Source organism: Notolabrus celidotus, chromosome 9 (assembly GCF_009762535.1).
Source record: "Notolabrus celidotus isolate fNotCel1 chromosome 9, fNotCel1.pri, whole genome shotgun sequence".
NCBI classification, from domain to species: Eukaryota; Metazoa; Chordata; class Actinopteri; order Labriformes; family Labridae; genus Notolabrus; species Notolabrus celidotus.
The window spans coordinates 29,149,515-29,164,070 of NC_048280.1; the positions used below are offsets into that span (position 1 = coordinate 29,149,515).

The following is a 14,556-nucleotide window of genomic DNA, read 5'->3' on the forward strand; positions in this document are numbered from 1 at the left end:
AGCTGGTGCATGGCAAGCTCCTTCAGAACTCTACGGGAAACCCACTTGATTCCTACCTGTTCCACAGTTCAAGGAAAAGCAGCGCAACTGGGTTGGCATTGTCCTAGTAATTACTCTGCGTGAGAAATACAAAGTGTGGCGTGTGAACAGGTTGAAATGCGTGAGACTTGAGAGCCCTGCATTCATATTGTGTTAGCAGGTAGTTCAAAATGATGTTTAAGGTTCACATTCACAAATATAAATGATTATATTAAAATATAACCCTTTGAGCTAATAATGTCCTGATACAGAGTGTCTGATGTTTGTGTGAGGTAACACTCTATAAATATGAGCGGTTATGTTTGTCTTTGAAGTCATAGATCTAAAGTCAGGTGCTTTGTAGTTCATTTTAGAGATGACCTTATCCTATCATGTCTGTCACATGCTTTTATTCAGGCCTCTCTGTACGGTATGTGAATAGGCTTCACTTCTGTATCCTTTAGCTTGACATAATAATGTTTATGTTTGTTCAATCAATTTACATATTTATATATAACCTTTTAAATAAAAGCATACATTGTAGTACCAGCCCTCATTACAACGAAGTAAAGTATGGTGCTGATATCCAGGGACCTGTATTCTCAGAAGTCGTTTTATTTTGAAAAGGACAAACATTATCTGTTTAAAAAGTTGAGTGGTTCATCGTGTTGTGTATTAGCTGCTGTTTGCTCACATTTTCCGTCTTCACATTTTCAGCTTCCGCCAATTCTCTGTCATCTAATTGTACTCGAACTCTGACACCATGAAAAACATGTTCAGAGGACAATGAGAGGTGATTTGTTGTTTTTATGCTGGAATGAGATTTGTTGTTCTGTTAAATTTGTGCCAATATTGCATCTACGTTTTATAAATGAGAAACAGAAAAAAAACAAGTGCAGCTTCACCATGAATGAGTTTAAAGCTGAGCCACTTTATTCAGTTACTGTTATCCTTTCGTCAAAAGCGTATATGAAATAGTGACATCATCCTTGGCAGCCAGGATATTTTAAAATGAGGTTAAATTCACAATGGACCACTGTGTTCAGCCTTCAGGCCTTCACTATTCTCTGTGGATTACAGGGTCCATTTCCAAGTGTCGTATGGAGAGAAATATCTGTCTCAGTTTGAACCCTGAAGCTTGTTCTGAAAGGTCACAGCTAATGTTTTTTTAGATTTTATTCTTGAAGGGATTTTAATTCAGCCCAGTAGACTATTTCTTTTAGATTTAGACACCCACTTATTTAAATGTGATATTTTATAAAAAAAAAAAAAGGTGTCAGACAGTATAAAAATGGCAGAGAATTATTACTCATGGTGGTTGGGAAGGAAGTTGTTGACCACATCATTGTCAGAGACAGCACTCCCCTGCAGAAGAGCAGGCAGTCAGCACCAGTGTGTGGGTTTCCTCTGATACACTGTTTTCTTTGGCCCAGCAGTGAGCAAAACACTGCAGAGGAGCCTGCAAATGTTGTTCCCTGCCAAAGTGTTATCATTACCCTGATGATGAAGTCATGGTTGTTCTATCATTGACTGAAAAACAAGGACAGGAAGTTTGAGCTGAAAATTCTTCTCCTCTCACTCATACTAACCGGAGACATGACAGCAGTGATACACATACAGAAACTATAGTGACTCACATAAAACAAACAATAACAAAGATTTTCCTTTGCTCAGTGTGTCTTACTTACATTGTAGTTTTCTCATTTCAGTATGCATCAACCCCTCTCATAGGGTGGTCAGTTTGTGTTGGCGTACAGTGTGGTTCTGCAGTTCTAGTCTTTGGCTTTATCTTGCGAAAGTGAAAGTGAAAAGTGGAAGTTAAGTGTCCCAAAAGGTTCTAGATGAAATACAATAAATTATCTCATCATCGGCCACTTCTTTTGTCTGGGACTTGTCGCTTAAAAGTCAATCTTTAAGCACAGTATGTAGGTTTTAAAACCTTTTAAAATCTTTTGAAAGGATTCTGTCATGCAGCTAGCGCAAGCTTAATAAGCTTGCAAGCCACAACCCTTGTTTTAGTTGTCAAAATCCACAATGTTTGCAAAAGCTGAGTAGCCTTAGGTTGTTTACATCTCTGTTGTTGCTTGTAGGCTGTATCTGGTTAAACTGGCATAAAACCACTTGGAGAAATGCATAACCAAGGCAAGGCATATGGATGTTAACCTGCAAGGAGTACTGAAAATGCTAACATTAGCCACACTCAGCAAACCAATTTGATATCGCTTACCTGCAGACTCTGTGATCCAATAAGTAGCCTTGTTAAATAAACCGTTTTTAACTTTGACTGTTCCTTGTGTTTTCTTATATTCATTTAACTATCCATTTAAATGACTAGGAAATTATTCACTTCAGAACATCCCTAGTTATGAAGCTGACATTATGGGATTGTAAACATGGCTGCTGAAAATGGAAAGTAAGCCTGAAAGGCAGTGTGCCAGGTGGTGGTGCATTGTGCTTGCAGTCCTCTAGGAGCTGCTTTATCTCTAACCTGAGGATGCATTCTGTTTGTGATGCTCATGTCTCAAAGGAATTCAGTGAAATGATCCGTCCTGAGATGGAGAACATTCACATGCAAAATTATTCTTTGGTTGAAGTCCAAAATTTTAGCATACTTGATGCCAAATGACTGATGAACTAAAATGCAGCCCTGGAGTGTTTGTGCTGAGAGCACCGTGGGTTTCACTGCCACGCAACGGTGCCACTCTACTCCAAACTTGGATCTTAGTTCGAGTCTTAATCCGGTCAGCACATGCCAGTGATCTAATTCAGCGACCTGATCGGAAGTGACATGAACAGCAGACTTTGTGTGTTTCACAGGACCCTGCCCCCATCACTATTTGCCACCATGTGAATTCTCAGCAGTGTGAATAATTGCTAAAGTCCTGATTACACTTCTGTGAAACTATTAGCAACTCGGCCAAATCCGGCTGATCCTTCAAAGTGTTTTTACAGTGTTCCCTGTTGGCATCAGGGCCAAACTGCTTACAAATGTTAGAGACTCATCACCAAGCGTTGATAGACACATTCTGCCACCAAATGTAAAGTCCTGGGATCTGTTATGTCAGAGTCACTCTGAATAATGACGTCAAACCCAAGGGCTGTCTTCAATATCTGGTTCAGGCCAATGTTTGGACTATGTGGCAACCTCTGATGTTGATAAATGAAGCAAGTGCAGAAGTTGAAAAAAACAAGTTCCCCAAGTATCCACTTGAGGCCTGATTCAAAAGCCAAAAAAGTTTAAGTAGGCCCCATTTGAAAATGCAAATTTTCTCAGCAGAAGTCAACATGTTTGCAGCCTGGTACGAGAGAGGTTTTGTTGTCAATATCTCAGTTCTCTCTTCATAACCACTGTGGGTGACTTTCTATGTACCTGTAACTCGGAATTCCATGGAGCTGTAAAGTTGTTGGGCTTGGTGACTTTGAGTGACAGGTGAATACAGCTGTCGGCCTGCTAGACATCTACAAATTGGACAGATACAATACTTTTGTGTGGTTTGTGGTGGTCCAAGGAGTCTGTCCTCAAACATATTCTTTGACTGAAATTCTAGTTTTATTTAATTGACATTCTTATCTGGTCTTTTAGGTTGTTTTGTGCTTATCATGAAATTATTTTTCCATCAGCCTGTGATTTGGAGTCAGGATTGATGTTGGCTTTTCCCTGGAGAGCTCACAGTGTACTGTATGGTATTCACAAGAAAAGTGTTACTTTAAGTTATGTGATATGTTCTGGTTGACCACCACTTTCTCACCAGAGATTTGAGCAAGGGAGTGAACAGTCCGCCCCAACCCCAATCTCTCTTAGCTTCTTTTGTCTGATGAATAAAAAACTCACTGTGGTTACAAGCACAGACAGTTTAGCTTTACACCTACTTAAGGAGACAATGAGGGATGTCACAGTGGCTATAGTTGTGATGAGTCTTTCTACCAGGTATCCCTTCCCCAAAGTGTGTTTATGCATCTATGGTTGTGGAGTATCTGCCAAATTACCAGAACAGCCCACTTGAACCCTGTTGGATATCCAGTCAAATATTCACCCAGCTTTCTATCTCCAGACATCTCCACTCCTCTCCCTCTCTGACAGAAACTCTACTTCAGTTCCACTTTACACCCTGAAGTTCAATAATGCAGCAGGTATAATGTACCTCTTTGCAGTATTCCCATGAGCATGCCAGCTTTTAGCATAGCTGAATATCGGGCAGGATAACCCGTGAATATCAATTAGTTTGCGTTATTGATCTTGATACAAGGCCATACCCAGCTCTGTACTCCCTGCCTGCCTTGTTTCAGTTTACATTCTGATTCTGTATGTCCTCCTCAGCAACATGTTTATGGAGATGTCAGCCGGTGTCAATTCGCATTTTCCCTCAGTTGGTTCACATCTGTGAGAGTTTTAATCTGACTGTAGTTTAAATGAGGAGCAGGAGGATACAGAAGCACCTGTAATGAGAAAAATCATGTCTGTCTGTCTCTTGGCATGATGCACTGATTGGCCTCTGCGTTCAGTTGTGACAGATGAAAATGTCTGAGGAGATGTATTCATGTTTTATCTCCTCTCTGTGGCAGGTTAAAGCTCCCCTGATAACAGCCTGTGGGTTTAGCCTGCCTTGCGAAATATATCTCGCTCCGTCTTAATGAAATCATTCAGGGTTGTGGTGGCGCTTATCTGCGAAGAGCCCCAGCATTCTCGGCTCCTATAAGCATATTTCTGCCTCACTAATGTGCTGGGTGCAGCAAATTGAGAAGTCCCCCCTGAGAATATGTGCAGAATATCATTAGAGAGTCTTAGGTCTTCCCTGGAGACTTAAGTCACATTTTACTTTCATAACAAAGTTTCCTCTCTGATTTTGGAGAATTTCTTGGTGTCAGATAACATTCTTTGAACACACAGAAAGTTTTCCTTCCAACTATTTTAATTCAAAGTTATTATTCTAACTCTTTATATACCTCTATTGAAGTATTATTGGATATGTTGACCTATTTCGTGCATATTTTTGTTTTTCTAAACATAACCAAGTAAAACAAAAGTATATTTTAATATGATGGATTTTTTTTAAATTAATCTTTTGTAATGTGTGCAAAAACAGTGTATTTGTGGTGTGCAGATAAAAGTCCTTCTTGCTGTATGCAACAGTGTTGATTTGACCTTGTTATTTTTGTAAAAAAGATGGTTATTGTCAAAACTGGACCTTAAAATGGACCTATGCTTAGGGAGGTCATTCATTGATTCCTGAAAAGGTGATCTGAAGCCCAAAGATGGCTGAAGCCATATTAGAAATGCTCCTTCCAGTTTTCAGCTTACTGAGAAACTGGCAAAGAGGTGGAATTGAGGCCTTGCCGCCTGGTAAGCAGCTTCACTGCACCATTCACTTGTCAGTCAAACCAGCCACACCCCTTATCATGCCTAATTGATCCCCAGCTTTCTTACTAATCGCCTGGCTGTATTACATCCTTGATTCTTATTGGTCAAAACCCCATAACACTGTATTAATTCTGAACAGCGAAAGTGACACCAGCATCAACCAGACCTCACATGTCAAGCTTCAGAAAGGAGTCCAGCACATTGATATAGTTTGATTATAGATTTCACCTCTTCCTGTTGACAATTTGCAGAAACATTAGTTTACAATAGTATCAGTGCATGGAGGAGACTCGTAATCTAGTTAGAGAGCACAAAACCGCAGTTGACTGACCAGTCAACTGCGGCAAAAAAAACATAAAACAACAGTACAGTAGTAACTGTTTGAGAAATGAGGTATGGAGACCACAACGGTTTTTGTACCAGGCTGTAAATATGTTTAATTCTGCTGTAAACATGGGCTCTAATGGGGTCTCCTTAGCTATTTGAGACAGCCTCAAATTGTCGCTTGAGGAGCTGCAGTTTTCCCCCCACTCTCTTTGTTTTATAACATCAGAAGTTGCCACTTTGTTGTGATTGATTTGATCAAGAGCCAAAAATGCACACTTTCCTGAAACCCGAGGAGGAAGAGTTGGAGAAAACTGCATCACAAGAATACTGCTGAGTAGCCAGAAACTCCACCTGGCCCTGGGAAGCACAAACAACACAAACAATTGTTCAGGGTGGTACAAAAGTAGCAACAGTACAGCTGTCTCAACCCCGTAGCTATAAGTAAACACCTAAAGGAGCCTGGACTCAAGTGTAGATCGAATGTCAAGTTTCGGGTACCCTGGAAAAACGTTGGCTCAGCTCTGGCCGTGGGGGGTGAGGAGTTGTTGTGTCTGGAGTCGGTCACAGAAGGTCCCCAAGCTGCAAAAAAGGTGGAGATAGGGGGTGGGGGCTTGTGACAGCAGCTGCCCTCGCTGCCTGCTTTCATGTGGCATGGGTTGAGGTGTGTGAGCAGCTGGAACAGGAGAGTGTTGGTACAGATTTGCAGAGCTGAGGCTAAAGAGGAGGAAAAAAAGAAAAAACAACTTGTCTCTTTGCATCAGCCTCTAACTTCCACTCTGGATTCCCATAAAGTGATATTTTTAGACCAGTACTGATTTAAATCAGAGCATCTGTCTCACAACTTCAGGAGCCTGTCCTGATGTTAGTCATGTTGACTGAACAGATTTGTCTGTCGCAGCATGTCTGCAGTCTGTGAAATCTCAGTACCACATAGTTTGTTATGGTAACAAACAGAAAGTTGCTTTTACTTGGTAGAAATACTGTTCCCATATTGTGCTTGTAGATATCTATACCAAAGTGTGAACATTTGTTCATGTACATTACATAAATGCTTTGAAAAGCAGCCAAATGTTCTGTGTAAGCTCTGTGAAATGTCTAACCATAAATCTGGCAGAGGCAGGCTACTCGCTCATCAGTCAAAAGTGCATTTATATTTTTTTAAAGGAACATGAATGTGTAGAAATAACTCATACATTAAATTAGAGGAGGATTTGGTTAAGCTGAATTGTATTAATTATGTTTAAATGTTACAGTTTGTATGCTAGAAAATTTCAAACATTAAGCACTCTAACGTAATTAGATTCTTGGCAGGCAGGGAAGCTTATAAATAGTCGTTCCACCTCACAACGCTCATGCTCTATTAACCCTCATCCCACCTAAATATTTAACCTACAAAGACTGCTGTCTTTTACTACGGATGGAATTGGTTCCTTTAGACTGGTGCCATTTATGACAGTAATACATTTGCATTTGAAAAAGCAGTTCTCAAAATGATCTGTCTTCTTTAGAAACGAGTAGACAAAGTCATGATGATAGAACAAAACATTTGTGAGGTAACAGAAGGTATACCTCTGAGAACTGCAGGATTTGGGTTGAAACAGGGGACAAGAACAACAACAAATGTTACTGATTTTACTGAATCTTTGCAAAACAGCACATCATTTACATTTATAAACTGTATAAAAATGTACTGCCAATAAGGGTGGGATGAATACCAATGCAGCAATAAATCTTCGCCCTGACTTGTGCAGTGAAATTATTGTATCCCTGGCACCAAATATTGATATTAAATATGAAAATAATTCAGCTTTGACTCACAAGGTCACTACTTCATGACTCCTCGTGATGGCACTCATGACATTAATCCTGCACTTTACCTCCCAAGGGTGTTTAGTATTCTACAGTTAATCAGATATTGTGCTGTATCATGCTTCTCTTGCAATTTTCCCGTAGCCCAGAATTGTGTATCAAGATATTATTGTAATGTATTATTATGTTGGCCATGTATTAGGTATCGCATCAGATCATGAGTATCCTGTTATTCCCACATCTACTGTATCTCATCAGTCCCATCAGTTGTGACTCTTAGAAACAAGAAAGACTCTTACTTACTGAAAGGACTTAATGTACATAGACAGCATCAGCCTGCAGCCTAGATTCAGCATCAGGTGAGTATTTGCAGCAGAAGGCTTCCAACAGACTCTGCTCAAGTCAGGTCACGTCCTTTATCGACCTCCTCTTTTAGCTTGAAGTAGCACCTGTTGAGAAAGACAATACAACACATAATGATGTGTAAAATATTGCTTTGGCCTGAGTGCTCTAAAATGCTACTCTAAGCATTCAAGCACGGCTGCTGAAAAGTACTACGTACCGTGACTCTCTGCACGTCCATGCATTTCATTAGTAGAGACTCTTTGTAACCCATTGCTCAGGGAGTCAAAATTCAGTGTGATGTAGCCTTTAGGTTAGGAGGAGCGGTCAGACATGTGATACTGTCTTCCTCTGGAGCAGAGTTTTGTTCAGTGTGTGCAGACATGTGGCTCCATCTAAAGAGCTGCCAATGGAGGGAGGAGGCTGCTGGTGCTGCCAAGACATTTTTCAACTCCTGTCGAGGTGATGCCTCGTGGTGCACTTAATGAAGTACGGGCAGAACGAGCAGGGGTATTGATCTTCCCTCTCACGGGTAGTGCATGAAGTAGTAGGAGCTAATTATTTTCTGAAATCATTTGAGGCTATCAAATGGAGAAAGTTCATGAAAGCTTAAATTGTATAGCTGAGTCTTTTTCCCTCTGGGTTCACGTCCTCAGCAGACACAGTTATGGTGAGTTATGGTTCATAACTGACACAATCTCTGTTTTGATTTAAATACTCCTCGGGGCTTGTTGGTGAAAGCAAGAATTGGCTACAGAAATTAAGCTGGCTGTGACTATTTCTTTTTGGGTCAAACAATCTCACTTTAATGCATAATACAACCTGTAGCAGCAAGAGAACATATCAACTAGAAAATGTCTTTTTCTGCACAATAAATTAGAAATGCCAGTGAAAGCTGTCTGAGGAACAAATTCCAACAGAAAGTGATTTACATAATGCTGACCAGTGAGTGTTTCAATTTTGTAAGTTAAATTTTGCAGATTATAGTATGTTTGTCAGTATGGAAGCAGAAAACTTTGCTTTAGAGATTATGAACTTTAAGGATGCATACAAGGCAGGATCATCTGAGAGATAACAAGAGCTGCTTTGTGAAGAGGAGGCAACAACATTGTTTAAATTCAAAGCTGTCTGCACTGCGTTCAAACAAAGAAATGATCAAAAGAACTGCATTCATATTATTTTGGTGACAATGTTTTTAATGGCTAAGCCTAAACTGTGTCACTTTTAGAAAATAATTTTCAGTGGAACTACAAGCTACATTCATATAAAGTTTGTTGGTGTACTTTAGAAGCTTTCAGGTCTTTGTTTTTGTTTTTGCAACTTACAATTTAACAGATTATGCTCAATCCTGCTGCTCATGAATTGTTTCTAGAATGCAAAAGCAGCATATTTTAACAAAGCATTAACCCTCCTGTTACCCTCAAATTTACTTACATCTTTTATCCTTGGGGTCAATTTTACCCCATCAATTTAAACCTCCAGAAACTGATTGTTACCAAGGTTTATGTGTCAGGTGCTTTATGTTTCTTTGTTGACTATCTCAATAGCCCTTTAAATAAAATATATTTCAAGCATAAACATAATTTAAAGCATTTAGAAGGTTTGTCATGCCTTCATCGGCCCTGTCTTGTTTCTATGTTAATCAAAACGTATGACACAGGACACATCATTGAATGTCTTTAGAGACAAGGTGACTGGAAATATTATATCTCAATATAAAGGTTGGCGGTTCAATCCCAGCTCCTGCAGTCACATGCGGAAGTGTCCTTGGTTATAGTGACCTCAATGTCATCCAGAGCGACTAAAACAAATGTGTAAAATGTTGATATTTCTTATGTTATATACAGCTAAAACATCCGGGGTCAAATTGACCCCAAGGAAAACCGATGCGCAAGTTTTTTTTACAGAAAATTTGACAACATTTTAATTTCACGTGTTCCCAGTTGTCCCCATTAAATTAGAAAAGTCATAAAATATGATGCCAAAAAAATGGTGTTAGTCATTAATTTAGAGACGTTAAACATTGAATGGGGTCCAATTTACCCCCAGGATAATAGGAGGGTTAAGCAGGGTCGGTCGAGACAAAAACTGAGCTAAAAGGAGAGTGAATATTTGGACTTACAGAAATCAGGTTGCCAAGAACACGATGCCAGATAGATGCTAAATAGAGTTGCTCTTGCAGGAAGTCTTAATGGGTAATGGCTAAAAACTTTGCAAAAATACCAACTTTCAGTTAACTTAGAGGAACAAAATTTATCTTCAAATATTGAGTTGCAAGCAAAGATGCTGCAGTGGAATGTTTTGGTTTTGCAGCATGTTCTTTAACATTTAAGTTGTTGGTAGACTAATTAGAGGACGCGATTAATTGCATGCAAAGAGCATCAACTGTCATTCGTCTGTCACGCTCCCTCTCGCCCAGAGGAACCACTTCATCCCTTCGTGTCAGGGTATGCCTCACTCACAAGGCTGTCTGCCATAAGCTTGTCAATCTGTAACCAGACTTTAGCCACTTTCGGGCACTCGTTATCTGTCAAACACTGTTACAGAGATTGACGTGTCCTGAACTGCATCACATCCCTCCAAGGGAGGAGCAGAGGGAAAGTTTAGTGTGGAAGTAAAACTCTGATAGAAGAATAAATATCCACGTGTTAGTAAACCACTTTAGATGTCTGACTGCAAAAAAAAATCATTATTTCTCTTTACACATTGCCAGAGCAACGAGGCTGCTGCTGCTGTCCTTATCTGCCCTGCATACACATCCTTAATGTATGATAAGTGTGTTTACTGCTCAGTCGTTGGCGTTGTGTGTTGCTGCTTTACATTCAGTGTGTGTGTGTTAGCCCAGAGAGTCAGTGACAAGGGCTGCCATTCAACCACTTCACTGTGCTCATTTACAATCTGCTCTCCACGTTGCCTGGCTAAGTGGTGACTGAGTGAGGCCTATTTTTAACTCCCCTCCTGTAACTGGAGCACAGCGCTCGTTCATTTAAATGGGTAACAGAGCCAAAAGGCAGGCAGGTGTCAATCAGCAATCATGGACACATATTAATGGTGATTTGAATTCATTTCACATCTCTCTCTTCCTCCTTTACTTTTCTACACAGCCAAGTGGACCCCAAATGATATTTAATTTCAAACGAAGGCATGGCAGCTCTGGGATCTGCTCTTTACTATTAATGTTGCTTCTGGGAGCATTGAGGAGTTTAACTTTGCTTTAAGATTCATGAATCTCAGTCTTGTTTTGGGCCCCCTGAGCTGGCTGCCTGCCAACCTTTATCTCCCATCCATATCCACAGGACATTTTTATCACCTTTCCATGTGTACAAGTCCAAGAGCTCACCAGAGCCTGGCCACTTAGATGAGCAAACTGCTCTGATAAACGTTTATCTACCTCCACTTGAACATTTAATACATAATCAGGTGTAGAGGAGAGTGCAAACATGAATAAATTGAAGGTCTCTATCTTAATGGGGCCCTCTCAGCAAAAAAACCCAAGCTGTTTCATTTCATATTTTTTCAGAGTTTTTCAGGCAAAAGGTCTGAGCTCCTGCTGATCATCGGTTGGCTTGTAATGCCTGGCGATGGCTTTGACCTGTGTCCACTGGAGATGAATGGAACAGATGGGCCGGGAGCTTAAGTGGGGAAGTGATTCTGCTGATGACACCTGTGCATCATGCGTGCACTTTGTGCTCCTGCAGCTGCGTGTGCACAGATACACACACTGATCCTGTTATGTTGGCTGAGATTGGATCAGTCTCAGCCAGATGGGCATAATTAGCTGATGTGACTGAATCAAAATGCACCAATTTATCAAAGTGTTTGGCTCCAAACAGCTATGGCAGAATCAAGGTGATGAGTGCCATCATTTAAGAATGATTCTGCTGACGTAACATTTGAAACCAGAGAAAATGGAGAGTTTTGATTTCTGTTTTATATGCTGGTGCTAGCTGAGGTTTATGGTTTTTACATTTTTCATCAAACCCAAATTAAAGCATAGAGGACAAGTTCATTCATAACCATGTGTGTACGTTTCAGTTTCTACCATCAGAGGTCAGTAGTTTCCTGAACTAGCTGGGCAGATTACTTAAGCTAACTTTACTTCAACAGCTATAAATGTTGGATTGCTGGGGCAACGCTGGCCTTGCGGTTTAAGCCTGCGCCTCAAATATACAGAGGCTATAGTCCTTGTTGTAGCAGCTGCTGGTTTGGCTCCTGGTCTCAACCACTTGCTGAAAAATAAAAGTTGCATTGCTGGGGATTTTTTTGTGCCTAGATCAAGGACACATCCAGAACAGTGGCAAAGGGTGGATATGTCAGAGCCCCGGTTGGGCAAACCCAGTCAAGAAAATCTGGACACATACTTTAATTACATCAGTGCACATTTGGTGCTTTTTTTGGGGCATTTACAGCATGAGGACAGGAAATTATTTGTCTCAAAGTAAGCGTGAGATCTCGTGTTTAGTGTAATCAAGGTCCATGTGATCTAGGAAACAGTGGAGCTTATTGATGCGGTTTCAGAACATCTATGGAGAGTTGAGGTAGGGCATTTTATGAACTTAACATGCATAATAAATATTTTAACTTATATGACCTGTTGATAAAAATACTGAAAAATCAAATGGCTGGAAGCTCACCTAGCGATGCAACGCAGCTTTCTTGGATACATGAGATAAAGAGACATGTTTCTCAGACATTCACAGCAGCAAAGCGTCTGAGAGGCAGAGTGTTAAAGTGCATTACTTGATACTGGTTGTGTTAAAACAAGTTAAAACACATTAAAAATTAACGTGGGATAGGTTAAAATTGACTTTTTCGAAGTCAGTGATAAAAAACTGCTATCTGCTGAGTCATGGCGGACTGTACTGAAAACATCACATTATGGATTCTGTGTGAGGACGTGGAAGCTTGTCAATTGAAGACATCCAGTTGTTTGGAAGTTGTGACACAGCACAGTCTGAATCAATCTGAATATTGAAAACTTCCTCATTACTGAACCCGTTTTCATTTCAGAGGAATTAGTGTGTCTTCGCTCTCTCCTGCTTGAGTGCTGCCAGTCTCTTTGATGCCAGGGCCTAATGAGGCTTAGACTATACCACAGCTGGCAGAGGCCCCATCCCAACACCAGATACCGACTCAGGAGGTCAGGATCAAGCCTCTGCTGGCAGACACTTGTACTTTTTATACCAGAACCAACACGCACATCTGGTCCTGTGAGCAGTGGTATGAATATGTATTTTAATTGTATTAGCAATGATTTAGGTTAAACAGTGCTTAAGACAGGGATTCGTCGATATCATCAAGGTCTTCATTTAAAATCTTGAGTTCAGACTTCCCATTGCAAGAGTGAACTTTCACACTTTTTACTTTCTTTTTTTAACATCGATTTAAAAAAAAAACTGAATCAAGACATTTTTAAGGGAAAAAAATAAATATTAATAATAAGCTAGCTTTAGTAATATTGCCAGCTGATGCACTCTACTAGTTTTGATAGCTAGCATGGGATGTCCATTTGTCTTGATTTGACCGGGACCGTATATCCCGTCCCAACAAATATCAAGAAAAAAATCGATATTTTATGGTTCTGTAAAATTTCAGCCCCATTTTTAATCAATTGAAAAACCAGAACAATGCACTATGTAACGCCAGGTAGGCGAGTTGTCATGCTGAGAATGAAGTCAGTGTTGGGAGTAAGGCTGGGCATGCACTGCATGATTGTATAAATGTCATTTTCGATTGTTAACTCACATCATATGAGTGAATTATTTATGATGCACAACCAAAGCTCACGAAGTATGTGCTCACACGAAACATGTTGCATCAGAACAGAGCTTTGATGATCGCCAATATGGCTTCCTTTGAAGCTCCCACAGACGGGAGTTGAAATCAGCAAATTAAGAAGGTAGTTGATGTTGTTTTGCTTTTCATGCTTGGTGCATAGTATGTGAACATATCTAAGTAGTTACATTAAAGATGGGTCATTTAAATGAATAAATACTGAAATCAGAATATTTGTTCTATCATTCATATCCTCAAATTGTCACCTAGACGCAACCACGAATCCAATGATAAGGGACAGCCCCAGAGTATGACACCCTGCTGATGCTCACACCCTTACATACACCTGCTCCAAGTCATGGCTATACATTTACACAAACACACACACAGCAACTGTTTATCATGCATGAACTGAGTCTCCTGAAAAAACAGTAGCAGCTGGAGAAACTGGACCCTGCTTTGCTAAGCAGGGGTTGAAAAGTCAAATGCAGAAGGTTGTTGTAACATGTAGTCCCATGCTTCACTGCATATACAATGATGCTGCTCCAAAGCCCTTTCTTTATTCTTGAGAGGCTGTAATCTCAAGGTAACACTGTGTGCCATATAATATAACACTAACTGATTTGCTCTACTAATACAATGTTTTTCTCTGCGGAGAAGAATAAAACCTCAGAGCAGGTTTTTAGCTTTGATGATAACCATTGTTGCAGCTAGATAATGGCTTTTATTTCCAAAGCTTTAAGCTAACTCCATTTGAAATCACAACATTGGACAAGTCTCAGAACACTTATTCGGTCTTTGGTGAAGCTTAGTAATGTTGAATTGAGACAGTTCCTTATTGAAACAGTTCATTGAATGGTGGTGACAAAGAATCACTCTTTGCAAATTGAAGACTTTAATTACAGATATTATTATCTTCTTGTTAA

General features: G+C 40.0%; 1 protein-coding gene and 1 long non-coding RNA gene across 2 annotated transcripts in view; one reads left to right on the plus strand and one right to left on the minus strand.

Annotated features, from left to right (window-relative positions):
* Nucleotides 1–14,556, plus strand: part of zdhhc8b (zinc finger DHHC-type palmitoyltransferase 8b) — an 85,820-nt gene that overhangs the window by 11,857 nt on the left and 59,407 nt on the right. The window lies entirely within an intron of this gene.
* Nucleotides 5,886–8,132, minus strand: LOC117818253. Its single transcript, XR_004632331.1, has 4 exons — nt 8,076–8,132; nt 7,817–7,962; nt 6,203–6,418; nt 5,886–6,061 (listed from the first exon to the last, which is right to left on the minus strand). It is a non-coding gene; the product is annotated as an uncharacterized LOC117818253 (long non-coding RNA).